We start from the raw sequence: 19,667 nt of genomic DNA on the forward strand, positions 1-19,667 counted from the left end.
GAAATTCTTGCGCGAGGGCATGTAGCTCTGACGTCATCACCCTATCGACCAACCAAGATTTCCTAGTCACGCCACCGACATCGGGTTTTCTGCGACATGAGCTCCTTAACACTATCGCGTTAAAATCATCAATTAGCAAGGGTGATGCTCATTTGCAAATTAAATTGGCCGGCATCTTGTCAAGAACAAACCTCAACAACCAGGCTATGCCAGCTTCTCCTGTATAAGAAAATGTTCACCTGGACAAGCGCTATTTTGGGGCAGATTCGATCGGAGTGCGAAGGTGCGTATAAATTAGGGTGAACAATTGTGATTACTTCTTGCTGCATGATTAGTCGCATGCATGCGGTACTGAGTGTAAACAACGTTTAGTTAGAACAACAAGCATTTTGATTTCCGCTTGGTGTTCCTATAAAAAATAGTCCGAAAGGAATTATTCTAAAACTTTTGTGACTTTTTGAAAATTTCATTGCTTTTAGCTAAGTTGTGTCGTCATCTTATACATATATATTGTAAAGTGTATTTCGTAAACAATATCTGGTAATATATATGGCCACGATGTGCCCATTTTATAATTTAATGTGATGTATTTAATTCCTTGGTTCAAAGACACAATCACGATGTAACTTTTAATACTGCGACACAAAGTTGTATCAATCACGGGTAGTTTAGGCGACCTACCACACTTCGCGACAATATTTTATACCGTGTAAATAAATCAGCTTGAACTTTAGAATTTTACTTAAGCACGAAGAACGGACAGGGAAATGCCGTATAGTTCTAAATTTCAAGCTGATCTATTTACAGATGTACCAACAAGCTCACCTCTTCACTCTTGCACTTAAACATTTTGATTCAGGTAATATATGCGCTACTGTAAACAAAGGGATGTTGAGTCGTATGAACACGACGTTATGTGCGTTAATGTAGATTTTCTTCTACTCTTGCGTCAAAATTAAATAACTGAATTTCATGAATTTCATATTTTGGTATCTAAAAACAAACGTAAATTGCACGGACGATCGAAGAAGCTATATAGTTAATCGTTTCATGGCGTAAAAAGTATATATGGCCAGAACCAACGTAGAAAATATATTCTCAATTTAGCGGTTCAAACCGGTTCGAACCGGTTTGAACCGTTATTTTTTGCTCCCCAGAACTGAACCGGAACCGAAACGAAAGCCGTGAACCTGAACCGGAACCGAACCGATAAAAATTTTGGTTCGACACTCTGCTGACGCCTTAGCTGCGCAGGGACTGCCTTTCTTTGCGGACGTTTCACAAGAAAGTGAAACCTACTGCTTAATAATAATTTGTATATGTTACAATTCAATATTGTTGAAATAGACGTTTTATAACCGTATCTCGTCTCAGCACTACAATATGAGCGTAAGGACATCAGTGGGAGTGCGTTGATAGAAAGCGCGGGGGGGGGGGGGGGGGGGGGGGCGCGCTTTGGGGAAACCTCGCCCCCCCTAATGAAAAATCCTGCGCACGCCTATGCTCGACGGGACGCGATTTTCCAAGCGAAGGCGCAGAGAACACGACTGCACAATTCTCATATCGTCACAGAAAAAGACTTTCACGAAAAAACACTCGCATCGCCACGGTTTTGCAACGCGACTCGTCTCAATGGTAAACACTAAGCGAATGACGAGAGGCGATCGGCGCCGCTTTCGTCTTTCTCGTCCAACTAGGCTTACGCGATCGTCCAGGCCTCAGCACGTCCACGGTGACTGAGTTGGATGGCGAAACGATCGCTGAATTCTCATATCGTTGCACAGAAACTATCGCGACCAAAAGCGGGTATTGGCGCAGCTCTGCGACGTAAACCCGGGTCACTTCGAGAGGTCAGCGTCTCTCGGCGAGAACCAGGTTGAAAGCAGCGCGCACCATCTTGGAAAACATAGTTCATCAACCCCTGACGTCAGTGACGTCGAAGAATGAGTGGAAGCGATTGTCTGGCGGAGTGAATCTAAGGTGTCCTACTGCGCTTTGGCTTCTGTCACCAAACCTTCGGTATTACGTTCTGGCCCATAGTCCGTTGCAACTCAAACCGGAGAGGAGGAAACAGACAGAACGCTGGAGAGGAGAGGGAAAAAGCTCTTCCTCCCTCTAGCGTTCCGCCTTCTTTATCATCCCCGGCCTTCCGTTTTCTCGCCCTATACATTTTTTAGTTGCAACAGACTACAGGTAATCTGTCGCTGCCGCTTAGAGTGCCGATGTCACCACGACATTTCATTGCAGCTTCACGACCAACAACCAGGTGGTTTTTTTTTTATCGTCTAATTCAGTTTAAAATATTTTTTCGTGCGTTTTCCTACCAAATATTAATGTTTCTTAGGTTCTGCCGCTACTTACGGCATGTTGAAGCAAAGAAATTAACTTCCCCTTTAAAGGAGGCGGAACGAGTCTCTCTTATCGCTCCACAGGTAATGATATTGCAGCATTAGCCACAAGGCAATGATGCAGAGGGTGGACGTCGCATGACGCGCAAAAGGATGTTCCATTACGTACAACGATCTCTGCCTACTCACCAATTTTCCCGTTCTTCTGTCGCAGTACATCGAAGTTCAGGCGCCTCCCGGGGAGACGATAGCCTACATCTACCAGGACTGGTCCGTCTTTCTCCCGTCGTACACCATCTACGACCGACGCTGCAACCCGATCCTCGCCGTTCAGGGGCCGTTCTGCACCCAGAGCTGCATCTACTGCTGGGACGTGCAGTTTGAGGTGACCGCTCACACATTTCTCGGACTATTCGTTACTTTAACGGCGCGCATTACACCACCTTACCCCTGTTTCTCTTTTTTTCTTCTCTTTTTCTTTAATAGAGTAACTGTAGATAATTCGCTTGCGAAGCAGAGAAGCGTAATGGAGAAGCAGAGTAGCGCAAAAGTCTCAAATTGTGTACGTCTAGTATTGCTGGAGAAGAAGCGAGTGTCATTCTTGGAGGACACGCGAAGGGCGTGACGACATAAGGTGGCGGCGGTACACTGAGGCCGTCGGTTGTCGTTTCATCTGCTTGCACACAGCTGCTTTAAACGGAGCTTTTGTTATCAAAAAATAAAGAAGCAAACGGAGTTACAGATGCCTAAGTGGCACACAGAATGTACGAAGGTTCAAGAAACTTCTTGCTCGTGAGACTTCAGTGAAAACCCTACAACGTTGCCTCTTAAAAAAAAAAGAAAAGAAAGTGGTGTTTATTTTATTGCAAAACTAAACTATGCATCACCGAACGCTCATTCTCCGCCTGAATGTAGCGATAGAGGTCCAAACCAGACGCCAAAGTTTGAGAACAAACCGTTTTCTCAGTGAAACGTTACGAGTTATTTGCTGAAAATTTCAATGGGAAAATGAGGCCCGTTTTCGCCCGTTTTCGACAACATGGCGCCATTCAAATTTCTGTATTCGAAAAGTCTGTCAACTTCCAGTTCCCCATTGAAAATTTCAGATAATAGCTGATAACTTTTCAGTAACGCAACGGTTAGTCTGAAACTTTGGCATCTCGTTCGGACCTCTAGGGTTCCATTTGGGCAGATAATGAGCGTCCTGCGGTGACTTGCGTTCGAATTTGTACGCAGACTGTCTTTTGTATGATGTATTGGCGGCGAGATGTTCTGGTGGCGCCCTCCTATGGTTCCCTGTCGTGACGTCATTGCCTTGCGAACAACAAGTTTGGTGGTGTTTGTAATGAGCGTGGTGGAAGCAAATACTTTACTAGGGGGAATACATTCCACTCCTCTCAAATGCAAAACTCGAATGAAAAATCCATCACTGTAACCCTGTTTGGCAGTCAATGTTTCCTAGTGGACCGCTGACTGTGCCTGACTGTACGTCAAGAATGTCTGATTGGCCAACAAGTTACTCTGACCGAGTCAAACTCCAGTCAGACTCCTCTTGTCGGCTTTCTGATGGTTTCCTGGTGGCAGTCGGCCGCCGCGAAATGCCATCAAGATGTCTTGATGGCGATTCTGATTGTACATCGACTGTCTTCGACTGTACGTCAAAAATCTTTTGCGTGCAGTCAGAAAGCTTTGACGGTCAAAGGACGTAAAGTTCATTCGGATACCACTATTTCGTCAAATCTATGAATACGAAAAATAGTCTATGCACGAGAAAACGATTTCGGGACGTGAGCCCATAAAACCGCTGATGTTAGAGATATGACACGCAACCGACCGACAATATTGATCAGAAGCCCGCCGAAACGCCGAACACGCCACTTTCGGTTCGCCCATGGCTTGGCCGAGCTTCCATGAAAGATCGCTCTCGACTCGTTTTGTTTGCCCGCTTGCTCCAACCTGTCGATCCTGCCCGGGCTCTACAATGTCTTATGTTTCAGTAGAATTTCTACTCGACAAGACCCAGCCTGTTGTGAGTTCCAGCGATGTAAGGGACTTTAGCGCTGTAGTTGAAGACGACAATGTGTACCAGGTCTACTGGGCCGGAGACGCTCGAACAAAAGGATCGTTCTACGACGCGAAAGTACTCTACATGGCAGGTGAGTAGAACTGAAGTACGGCGAGTGATGTACGAGTGCTTTGCATAACATACTGAAGGCTTAATTGCATATGCAGCCGAAGCATTCTTTAGAGCGATGCGCTCATTGTCAGAATCTCGCGCTGCAATACTAAAATTCTCCTGACTGGGTCCGAGAGGTATGGGCTAGAAAGTTTATACCTTTCTATCTGGCATGGGCTATTGGCCTTACCGCTGTGTCGGGGCTGCTCGCGTTCGTCCGTGGAAGCCAGGGCTGTCTGTCGTAGCATGCATGCTTGCTCTCTAGATTCAGCGGAGTCGCATAGGTTTTGTGAATTAACGTGTATGCGGTCGTCCCGAAAGGTTCAGACATCGAGGGCGTTTCTTTGAAACATGGTTACGGTGCATGTGGTCCCGTTTGTAAACGAATGTCCCTTTTGCCCGAAAAACGCAAATTTCAAAAGGGGGAAAAAAAAAGGACGGGTACACATTTTTCCTGATTTTCGATGTCATAAATTACATTCATTTTAAGGATTTGTGAGCCGTTTCACAGCCATGCAAGATGGCCACCTCGGCTTGTGAACCGTTTCATAGCCATTCAAGATTGCCACCTCGGAATTTGAGCTTTATATAAAGAGTAAAGCTATACGCACTCCCGAGTGCACTTCGGACGGAGAAAGCTATACGCACTCCGCTAAACTCGTATAGAACGAATGGTCAAATCGAGTTTCCTAAGCGATGGTACAGCATAGGGGTTAACGTGTCCGCTTTGTACGCAAGTGGACGCGGGTTCGATCCGCGGTGGACCTGCTTTTCTTTTTTTTTTTTACGAACATTTTGTTTTGTCTAGGCATTTGGTGATATTTATGAGTGCCTATAGCTTTACTCATATAAATGCTGCCCTTGTTGATGAAATTCCCTTGGCAGTCGCTGTCAGACGTCATCTGATGGACCATCAGGGCACGTTCCACCAAGGCTGCTGAGTGGCAGTGAGTGTTTCAAATTACGTATCATGATGGAACACTCTAAAAAAAAGGGTGTAGTGGGTACACCCACAGGGAGTGTAAGTGCTGCCACATATACTACACCCATAAAGGTGTACAAGTACACTTCAAAACGAGGTGCATACATACACCCTCTTTAGGGGTGCATATGTGCACCCTTTTACACACCTTCAGCCATTCGGGGGTGCACATATACACCCCATAATGGGGTGTGTCACTACTCCTTTATTACACCCTCACTGTCGTTTCGGTGTGCAGGTACACCCCAATTTAAGGTGTACAAGTATACCCTTCTCTACACCCACCAACAGGGTTTGCTATTACACCGTTGTTTACACCGACCCCGCCCATAGGGAACGGAGATACACCCGCCAACAGGGTTTACTATTACACCGTTTTTACACCCACCCTGCTCATATGGAACATATATACACCTCATTCAATGATGTACCATTACACCTCTTTGTGTACCCACCTCAAGGAAACCAGTAAAAAATGTACGCGCCCAGATGGTTGCAAAAAGGCAGGTAAACAGACACAACGGGTGGTTTTCGAATCTCCTATAAGTTTATTACACTGTTAGAAAATTCCATCAATCTACGTGGAAAAACCGAATAGAACATGTCCCGTTTTCTGGAAATGCATACAATGTGCTGTTTGCTTTCAAAAACGGGAACTGTACCATATGCATTGAAATGTGCTATTTAGGCAATAAGTATGAGCTTATCCGTATAAATAAAAAAAGCCTTACAAGACTACAGTTTATAGTCGGTTCAACTGGTATAAGCGAATTGAACGCGCCCAAAAGTGCCGGATATCCAGCAATTTTAATGGAACTCTATCAGACCGCGGAAGTACAGTGCCCGTGAGCCGTGTTACGCCGCGCGCAGGAAGACATCTCTCACCCGCGCATGCGCAAGCCGCTGCCGGCCGGCGTGGGCCCCCGAGCTGCGGAGTGCTGCTGCCCGCTCGGAAGGCGAGTTTGACGTTGTCATCGCGTCGTCAGAGGCGTTCAGCGGTGCGTAGACGGCTTTGTTTTCCAAGGTACGTATACGTTAAGTTGTTCCTAACGCAGTGTTATTTTACTATCTCTAAGGGTGTCGTATATTCCAAGTTCGGGATGCCCAGCGTGTAGCGTCTCGTCTTCCCAGCTGCATAAAGCTAGGCCTTTTATAGTTCCTAATTCGGGGCGGCATACTGCCCGACCCTCTTAGTATTGATGGTATGCTGCGCTGCGTAGTTACGCGGAAGAAAACTGGAGAAATGAAGTTAATGCAGAAGGACAGACAAAAACATGCATGAATTGGCGCAGACTAACAACTGTTTAATTTCTTTCTCTTTTTTCTCCCCCGACCCGTATTTTCCAAAATTGCGGCTAAGAAAACGAATGGTTGATGTCTTGAATTTGTTGGCTTCTGAACTTGATGGTGTTTGCTCTAGCTGCCTCTTTGATATACGAACTGGATGGTGTGTTTTTGTAGCGTTTACCTGGGGCCTGATGTTTGCTCCGACAAGTTTGGTATCTTATTGAGTAGATCTATTTCTTCTTGTCGCAAAGCTAGTGATGGCTCACTGACGCACGCTCCGTGTCTACCCGAGGCCATGTGAAAAGCCTCGATTATTTCACGCTTTGTTCTGTCCTTTGACCTGGCCAAGATGGAAGTAGTGTCAAGGAGAGCTTTGCAGTTGCATTTTGAACAATGCGCTGCAAGGTTGCCAGGTGCTTGCAGTTGTCCGCATGCATGGTTGTGCTCCCTTAGTCTCTCGTTAAGGCATCTCCCAGTCTGCCCGACGTAGGATCTTCCACACGACAGTGGTATTTTGTATACCACACCTTCGACACATTCAACAAATTTGCTCCTGTGTTTCACTTGACACAGTGCCTTGCTGTTAGTCTCGTCCACTTCATTGTTGACCTTCCTGCATAATCCTTTGAGCCTGAAAGGGGCAGATAGTGACACTCTGACTTCGTACCTTGCGGCGATGTTCCTCTGCTACTCGACCGTGTGAGCGATCTTGGCAGCTTGCTAAATATGCGGTGAAATAAGGGTGGCACCTGCTTGATACAGAGAAATAGTGCAGGCTTTTGCATCTTAGGAATAGTAACGCATTATCGTGCAATATTTTGAGTCGCCCAGTAAACTTATCCGCGCTGAGCCAGTAATCAATCATCGTCGTGGTAATACTCGTGTGCGTGCCGCGGATACTCCGCGCGTTTTGCGTACTAAATTAATGCCATTTTTTCAGGACTGATATTTCCTAAATAACTTGAGCTTCTGATAAAGAAATTTACTTTGAAATTACCCCGGTCGAGTTGAAACCTTTATTGTAATAGGCGGTATTCACTGGACGCCACATCGGAGCTCTCTGAACGCTGCGCATGCTCAGAGTGAACTCCCGCTTATGGCCTGAGGACACCCTTTTTATGTAGAGTAATGCTACATGCACGACGTCGTGCAGCTCAACCGGAAGTGGCTGTACGCACGACGCGCGTTGATGTTCTTTGATTGGACGACCCGAATCCTGGCCATAGTCGCAGCAGAGCTTCGCTCTGGCTATAAAAATTACTGCAGAACCCCTCAAACAAATATTTTCGCCCCATCATGACCTAACCAACCTCGCAATTCACGAGCTTGCTCGTGAATATGCGACCAGAGTCGCGCATTATGCATGCAGCCTCACACATTCAGGAGCATGCTCGTGAATTGTAATTGGGTTTTAAATGTCAAGTTCACTTCTTTTTTTTTTAGGATGGGATTTGACTTGTTTTTATCGCTTCTCAAGTTCATTCACCTCAACGGAGTGCGATTTCTCCTTGTGAATTAAAGGAAAATACTGTATATATCACCGGAATAAAGCAATAAAACTCATGGATATATATGTTAACCGGTGTTGGGACCGAGCGGTGTCCGTGGTGGTGGAGGGGCGACTCGAGCCAGGCACCGGGCTAGAGCTCAGCGGGAACAACGATGAGCCGCGAAGTAGAAGAAGCGAAAAAGTACACTGTTTATTTACATGATGTACAGTTGGTTCAAGAACAGAGGAGACTTTGCTGGTCGAAGTTCGCTGGTTTTAAACACTTGGTTCTCCCTAGGTCCCTAGGTAGGGACCCCCACATCGGCGGATGGTCGGCCAATCACAGACAGGTGTCCCGTTCAAATCCCGCCCCACATTCCATTGTTACGCACACTCAGCCGCCGTAAACACTTCACTGTCGGTCTAGACGGCGCCGAGAGTCTCACCAAAACACCGGCTCGTTGGAATTCACGCAGCTGGTCAAAACACCGTCCGGGGCCGAGACGTGACGTGCTGACTTTCGGCCCTTCGTGTCTTCGCGTTGAATGAAGGCGTCCGGATGATCTCATCGCCTCGGATCGTGCCCTGGTGGTTCGGTCGTGAAACCTTAGCCGTTGTTTACGTCGCTCGGATGTTATATTACGGCGCCCGTCTGGTTCGTTCGCTGGGCCGGCGTGCTTCCGAAGCGACGATGACGCCCGGCTCGCTGAGTCAGATGACCTTGACCCGCGAGAGGCGCTCGACGAAAACAAACGGCCAGGTGCAGACATTGCAGAAAATGGTTCGGGGGGGGGGGGGGGGGGGGGCGCACTTATAACGGCGTTTAACCCTGCCGCGGGCCATACGCAACACCGGAAGAAACTGAGAGTCTCCTCCCCAGATAAGAACTGAAAAGGTGTGCCATGTTTCAAAACAATATAACTCCCGAAGTCCTAGGTATTAATGCTCTCAAACACAGTTAAAATCATAAACGGTCGGTTCAGCGTTCCTTTATGACTAAAAAAATGACCTTTTTTTCAGGCAGAAGCATCTTCGTCTGCCACTGGATGGCACCAGGTGCTTCGAAGGAGTCAGCTTCCTCTCTGCCATGGAGCTGATGTACGCCACATACCTAAAGTACCCTGCTGAGCTGCTAGCAGCGTTGAAGTTCGTTTAGAGGTGACTATAGATGTGCCTTTCAGTTATGAAAATGTGCGCTGTGAATTTGCTTCGGAAAAATGTATCGTATGGACAGTGCTATTTCATTCAGGTGGTAGAATTGTCTAGTGGATATTGCATTTCATGAAGAAATAAATAGGCGATTTCTTTGTCTGGGAAGCAGCAATAGCTGCTAAATACTTTTTGACAGCGTTAATGACATAATAGGCCGTTAGCAATAAATTATGTAGCTAATCTGTTTCGTGTCCTTGCCAACATGCTAAGCAGTTTGGCATACTTTTGAATTATGGTGTGCTCTTCAACGTATTTCCGGCAAAGCCAATTTGGCTCAAAATTAGAAATTTCGAAGACTGTAATCGACTTATTTTTCGCAAGAACCTAATTTTTGCAAATCGCCTACAATTTGAAAAAAAAAAAGGTCCCGCGAACAATTCTGGTAAAATGTAAACACATTGGAAACTATATTGAGATCCCACCGCATCGTGAAAATTAGAACCCGCAAATTATTCCAAAACTTCAACTTTGACCTCGATCGGGAAATATTGAGCCCTCGAAACATATTTCGTTTACATTATATAATATGGTACAAGTCAAAAAAGTTCAAATTCTGTTTTCATTTGGCAATGTGCAATGTTTCCGAAACTTATAGGAACACACCAACTGTTCATTACCCCATAAAAGTGCTAACTTGTCGGTGGCCGAACGACAACTATAACATGTTGCTTAATGCAACAATTTTGTGCGCTACGTCATGGATTGATGTAATCTCCAGAGGTAATACAGTAGGGTGTTCCTTTGGTGAGCACTGTACATATACAGGGCGTTTTTTTTTTGTTATTCTTACAGATTTGTTTAAAGAAAGCCATGAAAGCTACACTTATTCGGTTTCTGCGAGTGAGTTATACGCCAATGGGGACATTATGTGGGTGGCTAATCTTTGCGATTAGTCGGCTAATTAATTAAAATTTGTTAAATAACTTTTTAATTAGTGAAAATAGACATATGGTTCCGATTAGAAGCTTGCTGAGCGTTATCGAAAACCCCTAAATCAGTCATTTTTAGAAAGACTTTCAGCGCGTGAGAAGCGTAGTAGTGCATTTAAGTTACAACTCGTGGAGCGCATACAAAGCTAGCTGTCGCGGTAAGGCGCCTGTGCGATTTTTCTGTCTCTTATTTAGCCCCAGCCTTGTACCTGCTCCACGAGTAGTAACTTCAGCGCACTGTTGCTTTTTTCACGCGCTCAAAGTCTTTCTAAAAATTACTGATTTAGGGGTTTTGGACGACGCTCAGCAAATTTCTAATTGGAACCATATGACCATTTTCAGTAATTAAAAAGTTAATTAACGAATTTTAATTAATTAGCGGACTTATCGCGAAGACGAACCACCACCAAATGCCCCCTGGGCGTATAACTCACTCGCACAAATCGGATAAGTGTAGCTTTCATGGCTTTTTTTAAAACAAAACTGTAAGAAAAAAAAAAAAAAAAACGCTCGGTGTAGCAGACGCATAACGATTCCTCAAACGTATTGCAGTATTCCCATGTAGATATTAAGGGTTTCATTCAGCTTGGTCACACTTTCGCTGAGGCATTGTCAATTACATTAAATAAAGTGTCTAACTTTCGGCAGCAATTCGGAAAGAAATATGTTTTGTAGAGCAGCATATTAGCGCTAGCATTTGTGTTAGTTTGGCACGTTCAACAGCAACCTGGAACATGTTGTACCATGTTTTTGTTGAAACTTCGAACTAAGAAAGGCAAAGGCCTGATGTTAACGTGCTGCTTTCTAGACACCCTTATTCACAATTCGCTTGAAAATATTCGTTGCTCACGTTAATTGGATGTGCTGCAGTAACTGCGTGACCTGTTTGGGACGACCGTTTCTCTGTAAGTCATATTATTATGTTGCAATATAATGAAATAATCAGTATGAATCTGATATTCAGATACATTGTCATATAGAACCAATACTAGAATTTGTGCATCCTACGGAGCATGCAACTTATATTTTAATCCGCCTTAGTATCGATCGGCTTCAAATACATGAGCCCTTGTTCTGCAGGGGCACACGAATATACCTGCGACAGGGCTATGCTTATCAGTTAGAATAAGTAATATGAACCAAAAGACATGAATGTTCAGCATTCTAATAATGGGTGTATCTCAAAACCTCCCATTCGCATTTGAGCCTTGCACATTTCGACCCATTCTCATTTGGTCCTTCTCGTTTGAACCTTCTCATAAGATCCGAATCGTGTTTTTCGCACCTGGGCCCATTCTCATTTTGCCCGTTCGCCCTACGACCGAATAATGGCTTTACTTCGGCATGCTTCTAACGTTGTTATGCCTTCGCGGCTTTGTTGATGAGCCTTACCTTGCTTGGGCCCCCAACATACCATTAGGTTTATGTTATGTGTAGAGGTGCGCACTGAGAATCGTACAATGACGCGTCTTTCCCTTCCTCTAAGCAAACGAAAAAAAAAAAGCGATGAACATTTCATTTGGAAACTTTGTTTGAACAGAAATAGCATACATATTAGCAGTGGTTCTCAACCATTGATGTTTCGCGGACCCCTTGTAGAAAGGCGGAGATGATGGAGGACCCCGCTCGGGGTGAGGGGCATAAAAAGGTATAAGTTATCATGATAAGGATTTAATAAATGGATATAACTAATTGCTAGTGTATAGTAAACTTATCTCATGGACACACGCACGAGAGTACTCACCCAAAAATTGGAACGTTTCATAACGACGTGAAGAAAGACAACTAATATTGTCGTGCTTGACTGATAAGACATGGCTTCGCGGACCCCTATTCGCGACTCCAACTAACTATAGGTGGCGCCACTCATTTTCCAAGATGGCGGGTTTAGTGAGGGTCAGAGATGCGTGCCACTGTTGAGCCTGTCTAGTGTGCTGGCTTCACTGAGCGACATAAATTATTTCTGGTATACGAGGAAGCTAATGTTTTATGACCGCAGGTCACCTCTTTAACCTGAAAACAAGAGCGGTGTTTAGCGTATTATTTACGGAAGGATGCGCGTTTTAATTCTGGAGCGAAACCGAAACTTACCTCTATTTTGGATTTAATTTCTCGATATAGGTCGTAATTTCGGATTCTTTCATGACTCAAGATATGTCTCACATGGTAATTATTTAGTTGGAAAAGTTGCTTGCGGAAAGTTTATTTTGTGACATACTGTTCGATTCAGGCTGATATTTGTAGTCGTTGAAAAAATCAGTGCTGATATATGTGCGTGCTCGCTGCTTTTTTCTCGCTCAGATAATTGTCATGGAAAATAATGACAATTATCCAAGCACACGAACTAGAATAATTATAATTTTTACGATATGTCCACCAAACGAATAAACTAATAAACGCTGTTCTCACTAGAAAAAAAATCCAGACGGAATCCGAGTCAGACAGCTGAAGTGTGTGTGTGTTTTATAGCACCGCGTGACGCGTAGGACTTTATATTACATCCAATGTTTGACTGTTTGTCTATCTTGATAACTATGTCAGAGTTTTTCATATGCTAAAAAGAAAACAGAATTATACCTTTCTGGAAAGACTATTATGGTTAAATAGCGTATTCTCTTGATCTTGGCGTTAATTGGAGGCATACATTGCCGCGGTTTCTATTAATATTAATAATATTAGAATTCGCATATTTGAATAAGTAATTCTTCAAGCTCTAATATAATTTGTTGCTTATGATCTAATTTTAAATGCGCGAAGAAAACTTGACAATGAAAACTGTGCTACTTATCATCACTGGTTCTAATTGCTGCATTTTAATTACCAATAGAATAAAAATAGTCTAAAATAAATTAAAACATTCTTGCTAATATGAGAAATCTATGTAAAATTGCATTAATTGTGGGTAAAGTATATTGTGCTATCAAAGTCGTGACTTTTGACAATCGGCGAAACGTCCAAAGTCGTCGCCAATATACTTCCAAACCAAATGCCCAAAAGTAAAAAAAAAAAGTTTTTTTTAATTACTAGTTTTTTCATAACATTTATTTACTTTTGTATTTGCTCGCCGTCTTTTTGCCAATCTCAGCCTTTCCAGTTCGAAGGAACGCCTACTTGCTTGCACCGTATGCTCACTGCAGCACGTTTCGTTGGCGTTGGAAGCCGGTGAAACAGTAGTGAGTTTTAATATTGCGTATAAGAGCGAACTCAAGCCCTGTGTGTTTGCGTTAGCTTTGCGTGTTCCGCACTGCGCGTGCGAGGAGCCCGAAATTGCGGTCTTGGATGGCGCATGGTGATGAGGCGCACGCAAAACGTGGGGCACGCAACTCGAACGCAAACGCACACCGCTTGCGTTTGCTTCAATGCGCAATACTAAAACTCTCCAGTAAGGTACAATCCCATGCCGGCTGCAGCACTATACGTTGGGACTGTGAAGAGTGTTGTTTGCATTCGGAAACGACATTTCGCGAGCCATGATCGCGAGCAGTTCCGCCATGCCCGCTGAGCAGGAGAATCGGGAGACCCTCACTAGAGTGCTTCCCATTTCCGCCGCGGGAGGGCGAGCGTCGAGCTGGAGACGCGAATAGATGCCTTCGCGACCCCCATTTGAGAAACACTGCAGTATAGAAGTGGTGGCATTGTCCCAAGTCGAGAGACCCCAAAAAACGTGACATTTCGGAATATGATCTGGCTGCGATAAGTACTTGGTCTGTTTTATTGTCAGCTAGTAGCTTTTCACGACGATCTCGACGCACTGCTAAAATCCTTGGCAGAGAGAGTATGCCTGTAGCGTGGCACACACACACACGCACACACAAAATATATCAATGTACTTATAATTATAACCCCCCCCCCCCCCCCAAAAAAAAAAAAACGATTTTCGTATAGAACGAGTCAAGTGCGACGGGTCAAAGCGAAATATTTTTGAGAATGGCTGTTTTGAAAAGGGCCAGGTGAAAAGGGCGAAACGAGAACGGACTCAAATGAGGAGGGTTGAAATGCGAACGACGAAACGGGAAAGGACCAAATGCGCCAGGTCCAAGAGAGAGGATCTTTTTGAGAATGGTTGTTTTGAGAAGGGCCAAGTGAGAAGGGCGAAACGAGAACGGGCTCAAATGTTAACCTCCCTCTAATAATAACCAGAATATTCTGCTTAAGCACTTCAGGCAAGTTTTTTTTGTAATATTGCATTTACTGGTACTGTGAAATCCTTTTTTTAACCGAAGTATCGTTGGTTACAACTTTAGTAGACAGGCGAGCTGGTTAATATGACATTCTACAAACCGAGATGGAGGCTTCGAAGACATACGTTTCAATTGAGACGGATGTGTTCGTCCTTCTTTGTAGCCTCCGTCTCGGGTTGTAGAATGTTTTAGCGTTGTGTGCTGACACAAGATCCGAAATGTGTCCAGTTATTACTGAGAACTGATGCCAGTAAGCTGAATCGTTTTTTTTTTTTTGTGTGTGTGTACAATCACAATTCGTCTTGATGCAAGGATCAGACTTGGAGGCTCATGGTGTGTGCACTGACAGTCCAAATGAAGGGCGTGTCTCGGCTTGAAAGTATACGACAGACGAGGTTTTGAATTTGTCCAGATTGGATTACTAACCGATAGAGAAGTTAAAGGAGCCAGGAACTCCTTAGCTTCTGTTATACATCCTCCTCTGAGAAATCCCACCCATTATTTATGTTATCTTTTTTTTTCAGGCGACTTGTGACAATGAACCCGCAGGAGGGGCCCCGGCAGTCGTCAAGAAAAGTTGCTCTGGTGCATCTGAAGGCGCAGGGAGCCCTCCAAGAGTTCTCGAAGTTCCAAAAGAAGTGGAAAGAAACTTCGGTGCTTGTTTAGATTAATCTTTCTTTTCTATTGTTAATATTACAATTTGTTGTATAGGCCAAGATGGTTCTTTTCAAGATGTAGCATGTCAGCATAATTTTTGGTCACATTTTTTTAGGAGACTGCTCACTTTGATATTTTTTTTTTATGGCTGAGCTGCCCCCCAAAATATTTGCGGCATGAACTGTGTTTTTTTTTTTTTTTTATTGTGTATCTGCTCTAGTCATTTAAAAGAAAAATAAATGTAAATATTTTTGAAGCAGCAAACTGTTCAGTCTTCTTTGCAATGGGTCCGTTGCTATGGGTTGGAACCAAAAGGACCAAGCGTGAACTTAATTTGATAACGTTTTTTTTACAAATGTTCATCTGCCTTTATCCCCGTCACTACATGTACAATGCTCTCTAAACTTGACGTAGCATGTGAACACTTTCTCATGGCATTCCTGGCTGTTCTATTGAGTATATATGTCACAGATTCATTCTTCTGTTTTCAGGATAGTGCTCGCATTAGATACGACAGTTCAAATTTTCCATACATACAAGTTTGGGGAACATTTGCGCATTGCAGGTAATTTTATGTTGCAAAGACGTGCATCAAGTTGCGCCTGCAAACTGCCAGGACATCCCTGTTTTGCATGTCGCATATCAACTTTTTCAAGGAGGAGCTTGGCATGTGACATACAAAGCCCGGATGTACTCATGAATAGCGGCAGTAACATAAAATGGGGCGAGTACCACCACAAACAAGACTGAACTTTTTCCGTACGTACAAGAAATGTAACCTGTGTCGTTTTGGACGCATTGGAACATGTAATGTACTTCGTAAAAATGGTACATGTTCTGGCATGGCTTGCAACAGAACATGTGCTGCTGTGTGCCACGATGGTACATTTCCTGTAGCATACAGTACTTGTTCCGTGATGATGGTGTATGGAACTTGTTGTGGCTGCCCATACAGCAACAACATGTCCCGTACTAAAGAAGTATGGAACATGTTCTGTAGTCCGGTAATACAGTACATGTTGTGGCAACAAGGTTAGCATGTATGTGTCCCATATTTTGACAGGAGTTTTTCTAACAGTGTAGGCAGCCTATTCCGTAAACAAGTACAAACGTGCAAGCGATCTGTGATATGTGAAGATATACAACGAAGCTGTTACACAACTGAGGAGATTACTGAGCGAACAAGAACCGGGGTGATTCTTAGGTAGAGTCTATTCTCTCAGCAGCAGGCAGAATTATTTACCCGAAAGTGTGCCGGCCGTCGTCACTCATTGGCGGTATAATCACTTCATCGAACGACGTGTCATCGACAGCTCAGGTTAGCATTCCTCAATTAACATCTCTCTTCTTTTTTTTTTTTTTTTGTAATGAGCAGCCCCAGTCAATGTGCGCGAGGTGATATATACGGGTATCTCCGGTAGGGTGAACATTTTTTTTAATGAGCCGCGCATACTGTCGCCACGAAGCGACGTGAACGTGTGGGCTGGGTCGGTGAGCACGCGCCTCAGGGGCACACGCATGACGAAATGTCCCTACAGCGTGTATTTCGCGTAACGAGTAACGGTGAAACGTTAGTGCCGACGAAACGAGTCTAGAAAGCGTGTATCAACGAAAAGGTGTCCATGAAACGCGTGTTCACAAAACGCCGGGAGATAAGAAAGTCCCCTGCAGTTATCACATGATTGTAGACAGCCAATGGCAGGCGACTGCCGATAGAATTTCGGGGAAATCATTCTCCCGGCTGCTAGGACATAGACACTGCCTAATTTTAGACGTAATCAGGAACGGAACGGTCAATTGCTGCAAAAGAGAAGGTTGCAGCGCACTTACGATGAAAATATCGGACTTGAAATATGCAATCCGAGATACATGTTGACACGGGCACTGCAGAACCACACAAACACGAAAAGAAAGGGTCTGTGAAGATTCAACACGATGTGGCAGAAGAAGTAATTTGCCAAGCCGAACACTAAACACATCACATGAATTCCTTGGGCTTTTTTGAAGAAATCGCTTGTTGCCGATGTACGTTGGACTTCTTAAACACTGGAAGCCTTGGTACACTCGAATACAATGTCACGGACGAAATCTCTGGCAGCCCCGCTGGTCGCAGCACAGCACACAAGAAACTAGGCCGGGAATCAGACATTTCCGGATCGGAAAGAGCTACAACGTCACCCGTGAAACCTTTGCCACATGATCACGCTCCTGCCATTACCCGCGCCCAGACAGCGGACTCAAGGCATAAAAAAAGCCTCCTGTGCTTTCGTCCGACGACTGCGTAACCTGTTCCACGCTTTCAGCTTAGGGAGAGAAAGAAAAGAGAGGAGTATACGAAAATAGCAGCTCCTTCAAGGCCAAAAGTGGTCGCCCTCGCGAAGGCTTATCTTCAGGGTTATCCCAACAATGAACGCAGCCAGAGGATTTGTCCCCTATATCCTCTTGAAAGTTCGACCCAAAGTTGATAGTGCAGTGGATGCTACCCGTGGCCTTGGCCTTCAGGCAGGTGCCGTGCTCTGCCTTATCTCTAGCTTGGCGACTGTAGTCACGTGATCCTACCCGGAGACCCGATTGGCCTAAAACAAGCATAGCGTCTACTCTACTGTCACTACCGAGTGAACAAAACAGTTCCATACTTCCTAAGAAACTGACCAACCCAAAAGTGACCCCTAATGGCGCGTCCACACTGGAAGCGGATCCGCGTTCGCGAAGCGGATCCGGGCGTTCTCAACCGCAAAGCGGCTAGGATCGAGCGGTTGGAGCGCGTTTTTGCCAACCGCTTCGGGACCGATTTCTCCCAACCGCTTTCACGAACCGCAAAGCGGCAACCAATCACCACGAGACACTGACGTGACGTCAGTCTCTTTCAAAACAAGATGGCACCTGTCGCTGGTGAGGCGTCCAAGGCGCTGTAGTCCTAGCGCTGTAGTCTTAGCTTTCGACAAATCAACAGAGAAACTTCATATTCACGTCTGTCACTTGAATCCGCGGCGAAAAGAATTGACTCGTAAATTTAACGCACTTCGCACCGGTGATTTGGTTCGGGTAAGAGTTTGTTTATTATTCCGGGTGCCACAAGCCCAAGCTCGGTGCCTTGTTAGTCTCTGCCCGTAGAACGTCGGAACCCGCCCCTAATCGACCAAGATGTCAGCTTTTCTACCCACTAGTATAGTCGCGTGAACTATTGAAAGCTTTCGAAACCGTGCATGACTACCACGATCGAAGGCCGATAGGGGCGTCGTGAGCTTGACTGCGTAGCCAACGCACTACCGCAGAGGGGGCAGGGTACCTGCGCTAGCTCGACCTGTAACGTTTGCTGCTAATAAAATAAATAAAGGGAACCTACTCAAGGAATAAAGAGTACGTACCAGACAATGCAGAGGTAATCCATACGGCGTTTATTTGAGCTTTATGTCAAACAAACAGTAGACTCGATCGACGAGCGAGTGACGAGAGGAGAGTCCGCCACCAACGAAGCCACGGCCGGCTAGCACCGAACACATTCCCCCGCACCACGGTCCAGCCCACCGCCCACAACTTCGAAAATGATAAGAGCGAACAACAACGAGGGGGAAAAGCTGGCCCTCTATCCCGAAAACAAGGTCAGCTATTCATGCGGGAAGGGTCCACTTCGAAGAAAAGGTCGGGGGCATCCTGTTCTGAGTCAGCAAGGCGCGCCTAGCTGGGCTTTGCTTGTGGGCGAAGTCGAGGGAATCACAGGCGAGTTTGGCGGGTCCATGCTTCTTTTTTCGCTGCCTGAACTCGTGATGCGCGCGAACATCCCGGAGAAAAATATTTCGAGTGCCAAAATAGCAAAAGTTTGGCTTTGCATCTTGAATTAAAGTGGATTGTGAATTGTAAAACAGGGTTGCCAAACGCAAGTCTCACAAGATCACGCGTGATCGCCGAGAAACCGCCAACCGCCTCTCGGTATGTCTGAACGGGGTCGCTCGCGAGCCGCATCCGCGACCGCTTCGCGAACGCGGATCCGCTTCCAGTGTGAATGCGCCATAATGGCGCATTCACACTGGAAGCGGATCCGCGTTCGCGAAGCGGTCGCGGATGCGGTTGGCGAGCGACCCCGTTCAGACCCACCGAGAGGCGGTTGGCGGTTTCTCGGCGATCACGCGTGATCTTTTGAGACTTGCGTTTGGCAACCCTGTTTTACAATTCACAATCCACTTTAATTCAAGATGCAAAGCCAAACTTTTGCTATTTTGGCACTCGGAATATTTTTCTCCGGGATGTTCGCGCGCATCACGAGTTCAGGCAGCGAAAAAAGAAGCATGGACCCGCCAAACTGGCCTGTGATTCCCTCGGCTTCGCCCACACGCAAAGCCCAGCTAGGCGCGTTGCTGACTCAGAACAGGATGCCCCCGACTTTTTCTTCGAAGTGGACCCTTTCC

The 19,667-nt window shown here is 45.4% G+C and overlaps 1 pseudogene; it reads left to right on the plus strand.

The window, feature by feature from the left end:
- The window catches only part of LOC121047906, a 56,039-nt pseudogene that overhangs the window by 20,501 nt on the left and 15,871 nt on the right, over positions 1-19,667 (plus strand).

This window comes from Ixodes scapularis, unplaced genomic scaffold (assembly GCF_016920785.2).
Source record: "Ixodes scapularis isolate PalLabHiFi unplaced genomic scaffold, ASM1692078v2 PGA_scaffold39__5_contigs__length_11793443, whole genome shotgun sequence".
Classification (NCBI taxonomy): domain Eukaryota; kingdom Metazoa; phylum Arthropoda; class Arachnida; order Ixodida; family Ixodidae; genus Ixodes; species Ixodes scapularis.